At 42.7% G+C, this 6,789-nt stretch overlaps 1 protein-coding gene across 1 annotated transcript in view; it reads right to left on the reverse strand.

Moving 5' to 3' along the window:
* Window positions 1-6,521, reverse strand: part of rnf152 (ring finger protein 152) — a 36,932-nt gene extending 30,411 nt beyond the window's left edge. Inside the window, exon 1 of the mRNA XM_069706804.1 lies at window positions 6,127-6,521. The gene's annotated coding sequence lies outside the window, so the exon portion shown is untranslated. The remainder of the gene's footprint in view (window positions 1-6,126) is intronic.
* Between the last annotated feature and the right edge of the window lie 268 nt (window positions 6,522-6,789).

Consider the following 6,789-nt stretch of genomic DNA (forward strand, 5'->3'; position numbering starts at 1 on the left):
TGCAAAACACTAGATATGATCAACAAGCTGGATTTGGTTCATCGCAGCCCCCCCGAGGCCGAACACAGGCTGTTCTGTTGGTGCTGAATGTTAAAACGCTGCAGTGAATTGCCGTCTGGATGAAAGCCAGCAGTCTCACGGGCTGCTGTGGGAAATTATCTATTTGCTTAACTGCAGGTAGAACCGACGAAAAAACAAACTGTCCTTTTTATGGTTTTCGTGTCTGTCTGAACAAGCGTCTCAGTGTTTTTCTGTCACTTCCTGTTTTGGTTTGCGCGACCCAACCACTTCCTCCCTTCTCGACCGTATCTGCACACAGAGAGAAACCTCCGTGCTGCAAATACGGGTTGTGAAATTATTAACACAGCGGAAAGAGCACGTTAACCGTCTTGTTCCCCGCAGGATCGAAACAGCAGTGAAAACGTGTCGTGGAAGACGGCGATGAGCATTAAAGCAGCTGCAAAATTATTCATTCAGGAGAACAGATTACAACATTTCGTTTCCGTCTTCCCTGTGAAGACTCCTTCACCGCTGATGAACGAACAGAATAAAAACTAAAAACACAGAAAGCAGAAGTCGAAGCCATCGAAGAAAACATTTCAAAAATTCTGAAATGCTGCAACATTTTTAAAAGAAAACAAAAAGATACGAAGCTGAACTCTGGGACGGAGGAGAAAAAAACTAAATCAATATGGTAAAGCTCCCGACACAAATTACCCAAAAGGCCGTTCTCTCCCAACAGATGGGAACCAATTAGCCACCTGACTCCCAGAAAACACTTGAGCAGCCGTGTGGAGCCGAGATGCAAATGAAGCCGAGGGAAAGGTGGAAGCGGACCTGCCGACGTCCCGGGAGAGCAGAAATTAATGAAGGAGGCGAACGGAGGTGCATTTTTGGGAAATGAAAAAGAGAATAAAGTGGGAAGTGATGTATGGAGGGCACGAACAGACGGACTGAAGATCCCCTGAAAGGTTACCGAAACGAGTGGAGGGCGAAACTATCTGGTGGGTTTCTAAATCCTGCGTCAACATCGGCTCGACGTGCTCAACTTGATACCAACATGAAACCACTGATCTAGTTAATGACCTTCTTCTCTTATTCAACTGGCACAGTTAGCTGAAATGTGCAGTTTGGAAACCATTTATGAGCCTTTTAACTCATCTAAATCTATCAGGTTATTAGAGGTGAAGCCATGAAAGGGACTAAATAATGTACACATTCTGCTTTCATGGGTCTATCCTCACCAGATTCTTCACATTTGTATTTAAACTGGTTATTAAAATGAATTAATGCTCTAATTGGAGCATCTACCTGCAAACCATAACTGTATAAGATGGTCATCCACCACTTTGGTCCAGACTGAAATATGTCAACAATTATTATATAGATTGGCGTGAAATTTGGTCGAGATGTTTGATTTGCTTACTGTAACCAATAGGGGAAAAAATACATAATCATAACCACACATATAAAAAGCATTATAAATAACATCGGACCTTCAGCGATTGAGAGAAAGTGAAATTTGAGGACGTTTCTCAAACAAAGTGCCAAACATTCAAAATATTTTAGGTTCTTAAATTGTCTTATTATTCTTTTTCATCACATGGATTTGATGATACTTTGGGTTTAGGAATAAATACCTGCCAAACTAGCAATATTAATTTGTGAATTTGTGCCAAAAAAAAATGAAAACATATTTCCCAAACCCCAAAATCATTTAGCTACATCACTGAGTCGTACCTGCAGGAAAAATGAGGAAAAATGGACAAACAAGGACATCACGGTGACAAAACGTTGACCTACCAGAAACTAAAAAAAACAAGCTGCTTGATTTTATTTGACACAGAATGAATCTGCAACCTTTTCTCATGCCAACTTCACAAAATCAGATTTCAAATACCTCTCGTCCAGCCAAAGTAGGATAAAGTGGAAAAGAAAGACGTCTGACCTAAGATCCCGGGACAAGCTCGAAAGGACAATTTCAAAGCTGGGGATGTATCTGAGGCTCCGAGCCTCTGCAAAGTCAAAGACAGTGTTTACCTTCATTCCCTCTCACTGCTCACACAACGCAGGCAGCTGTTAGATAAACCCGAGTAAATATTGGTAAGTGCAGGTGATATGAGGAGACATATTTCCCCAGAGATTTAGTCACACTGGTGCTGAATTCTGTATATCTGCATAATCTGGAGTTCTTCCAAGGACTGCATGGAAATTGGACAGAGATGTGACACTATTCCTCAAAAAATGCGTGTTGGACTTAAAATCTCTTTGATTATGCCTCAGTCGGGTGTTTCAGTGTTCCCTGCTGGGTTTTCGTGCAAAAAGAAAAGTCATAATATAATTTAAAATTAGCAGGTAGATTTTATAACTGTCCAACTGGGACGAGAAAACTGGTACAATAAAGCATTTATTTTCCATTTTCCACCCTTCCATCGATTATCTACCTCTCTTAATACACTATCATCTTACACTTGATGACCTAAAGTATGTGGACACTACAACTTTGTGTCCATGTGTGACAGCTGAACATCTCCATCCAAAAGAATTGCCATCAATGTGCTGCAATAACAGCATCTACTTTCCTGGTTTCAGTGTTTCCATCAGATTTTAAAAACTGGGCTCCAGCTCATCCCAAAGGTGTTGGATGGGACTGAATTCAGGGCCCTGAAGTTCTTCTCAACCAAACGTGGTCAAACATGAAATATTGTTAATGTTGCCACAAAGCTGGGAGATCTCTACTGACCAAAACAGCATTACGCTGGATGTTATAGCATTAAGACTTCCCTTAATTAGCCCAAACTAATATAAAACCGCTCTAGGCCATCAGTAAACCCCGTCTACATACTTTCGACCATATAGCATGTCTCTTCTGATCTGTGCTGAGGGTTATGAGGGTGCTGCCACCTTTCCTGATATATGTAAAGTCAGTGGGCATCTTCAAAATGACCAAATGGCTTCAGAATTAACACTCAAAAGTGAGATTTCTATACAGATATTCATAATATTTTGACTGTAAATTCCCCACATAACAATAAAAGTGCTCCAAAAAGTTCCTTATCTTGTTCCAACAACTTGAGCAAATTAAACCAAGCGAAGCCCTTGAGATAACAATCTTTCTTTTTTTCTTTTTTTTTGGCAGCTTCAGACCTTTGTTCTCATTTTGCTTGAAACAAAGACTGCAATGTCTCTGTGAAATGCCTCAGCAGCTTTTAAATTACTGCGAGGCCAAGTGTGGGAGAGGGTTCGGTAGAGCATGTATTGTTTTTGTTTTGTTCAGGTGAGAATGCTCCCATTTGGATTTTGGAGGTCTGACGTCTTCTTAATCTAGAAAAGCTGTATAATAATCACGTTCCACTTAAAGTGGAGCACAATCAGATTTGTTTTGACTGCCTCTAATTGTCAAAAAAAACCTCTAATCTGGCAGGTTGACAGGCTACCACAACTCTGTCCAAGAAACAAGCAACTTAACGAATTCATGTGACTGTTTAGAGAAATGGCTTTTAACCAGGAATTTTAACCGTCCGATTCGATCAAAAGAATATAAACAGTCGTTTAGGAAGAGATTTCATCATCCGTTAGTAATGCGAGTTTAAATCTGAGTCTCTGGCACTCCGTTGGACATCCTGTTGCTCCTGTAACGTGCAGAGCTGTTTGCATTTGCGACTACATCGTCTCCTAATGACTCACCAGTGCTGATAACTCTTCATTTATTGCGTTAGACAAACACTATTAAAAGACATTAAGAGGTTGAAAATGACCATCGCAGAGACAGTAATAACAGGTCAGAGTGCCCAGGAGATGGATGCACCAGCTGCTCAAGTTCAAACTTCTTCTGCTTTACTTTTATTTTACCCAACAGGCCATTAAGAGCAAACTCGTATTTACTCGAGACTGCCGGGCGACTCGTAGTAATGCAGAGAAATGGGAGGTCGAAGAAAACTAAAGGAAAAGAAGATTAACAGAAGATAGAGGCCAATGACTCATTAATCAAACAGAAGTAAAACATTTGCAAGCAGCACTAAAAATATTCAGAGATAGAGATAAAAAATGATCCAGTTTTAGTGGGTGTGTTTCTTTTGTAACAGACTCCAATCAGTAGCAGCAGCAGACTGGAATAACAGGTCAGACCTTGTGCTGGATTTAAGGAGGACAACATATTGAGCTTGTTTACTGATGCAGACTGCAATAACAGACATCAACAGAGGGGGCAGAGCATCCAAGAGGAGTTTTGTAAATAAACATTAACCAGTGAATATTACGTCAAGTTTGCAGAGAGGGCCATTTGATTGAGCATTTGAGACAAATTGAATAACTCGGTGATGAATTATGTTAAGCTTCAAAAGAGGTCATCAATCAAGGGAAATAGGGTCACATGGACGATCACACTCTTGGCAGCAAACCGACTTGTTTTAACCTTTGACTGCAATATGGTGATCAGATTAGGACAATGTGCTATCTTGACATATTTCTTGTTAGGCTGATATATAAACCATAAAGTGCCTCTAGGAAGGTTCCACTCATCGTAAAGTCCAGGATGGAAAAGGATCCAGTGTCCTTCCCACCAAACCACACATCTTTAGTCCTGGCTGCATTTTGAGAAGAAGTATCCTAAAGCAATTTTAACACTGCATGAGAAAAGGGACCACTGGTATAAGAAATTGTATCATCAGCATGAACATGAAAATAGAGGCATTTAACCACGAGAAATAACATATAAATATGGAAGATCAAGGATCGAGCCCTGGGGAACGCCTGAAAACAAATGTAGGGGCTGAGAAAACAGGACGTCCAAATTTACACATTGCACCTGCATAAACTAAACCAACAAGTGACTGGAGACCCCGATGCTACTTCAAATTACCAGGCAGCAAACCTGTGACTGCAGACAGTGCAAAGAAAGTAAGAGAAACTGGGGGATAATTGGGGACCAGCAGCTTAATTTTGCCCCCGATGGCCTTCTGGCTGGTTCACCTGTCCAAGATCACAATCCTCACATTCCTTGCTTTGTCCAAACAACCCGCCCAAAAAAAGTCTTCATCTCCAGGGGACAGATTCTGACATGTTAAGCGTGCAGTAAATCATCAAGACCTTCACCGTCATCTTGAGACACAAAGAAATGACGATGCTGATTTTACAGACAAGGAGGAAACAGTGAAGCTTTACTGCCCGCAAAACAAGGAACTCAAACTGACACAAACCCATTAATCCTGCAGGCAATTACACCAGCAGGGAATTAAGTGAGAGCGAACGCATCCTAAATGTTGGATGGAGTCCGGCAACCAGGGGGGGATTACGAGGTACGAGGAAGAAGAAGAGGAGGACCTAATGAGGAATGCAGCAGCCACTGAATGAGAGTAAACTTTAAATCTGGATTACTGGTGAACAGCGTACAGTTTGCATTAAATACAAATCCCGTCTTCTTGCTGAAAATGCACAACAAGTGCTGCATCAGGCAGAGAGCACTGGTGGCACAGCTGGAGCGCTTATCAACGCCAACTCATTTAAAAAGAACACGAGCCACTTCTGTTTCATTGTCACCTTGCACTTCAGCTCCAGAGGTGGCTGGAAGTCAATTTTACTCGCACAAAAAAAATAATACATTTATTTATTGCAGGAGATTGCAGGAGGATGTTTGATAAGTGGCCAAAAAGTCGTACCAAACCTCAACAAATTCACGTTAATGAGATTTGCAGAAGTCAGGTAAAGCTATCAGACCCCAGCAGTGTAGTAATGAGAATAACAATAGTGCAGTTTTAATGAAGGTACGGCGACAACACAAAGGAGGTGAGATGGTGAAACAAAAAAAAAGGAAGTAAATGCATAAAAACAAGTTCTTTAAAACACATTTTTAAAAAGCAGCGTTTGTCAAAAGCACAGACTGCTAAAAATATAATCCAACATTAAGGTCACAATCCTGCACGTCGTGTCGCGGGAAATCACTGAACACAATGCACACACAAAAGTGTGCAGACACAAAGCAGAGCAGGAGATGCTGCTGCCACCTTCCACAAAGAAAACAAAGCCAATCCGCCCGTCGGAAATAAACTTATTTCCCTCAACGCCCTTCAAACCAGACTCCGTGCAGTAAATCATCATTTTAAGACAAGAGGGGAGAAACACTGTCACCTTTTCGTTAGTTCCCGTGTCTGGCCGGTCCGTCAGCGGCTGTCTGCGCTCCGCCGCTCCTCCGCGCCTTTAAACGGGGCAGCGAGCAGCTGCAAACGGCGGCGGTTGCGAAAATTGTTTGTGCGCGCTCCGGCTTGTTTAGTGGGCGGCGTGGCTCTTCACTGTTTTTCTTCATATGTTTCCATCCAGCGGAAGAAAAAAAGGAAAAAGAAAACCCAAACACCGACAAGCCCTCCCACTGCTCCCACTCGCGCTCTACTTTGCTCTGCCTCCTTCTGCAAGCGGATACGCCCTCTCACCGTCAAGAGGAGGGAAAGAAAGCATCTGTATATGCATGCATTTACAAGGCTGCAGGTAGGAGAATAAACCAGGCTGAGCCGGGTGGTGGTGGTGGTGGAGGGGAGATGAGAGTGTTTGCCTGCCCGAGCAGGCAGCCGGCAGTCCTGCTGCACCGCTGCGCTCCGGTGGCTCCGGTGGCTGAGACTGCACTGCAAAAAAATGTCCATCCTGACGGGGCTCTGTAGTCACTCACAGTTTCAAAGTGGGAAACAGAGGCGCACGCAAGGGGGCACAGTCTGCCCTCTGTGCCATATCCTGAAATATTTCTGGAGTCGGGACATATTGAGGCTCCGGTGTGGCCTGAAATAGGCCACTACATAAGAC

This window comes from Brachyistius frenatus, unplaced genomic scaffold (genome assembly GCF_029030835.1).
Source record: "Brachyistius frenatus isolate BFR_SWC_R1_liver_20210118 unplaced genomic scaffold, ASM2903083v1 Contig_65, whole genome shotgun sequence".
NCBI lineage: Eukaryota > Metazoa > Chordata > Actinopteri > Embiotocidae > Brachyistius > Brachyistius frenatus.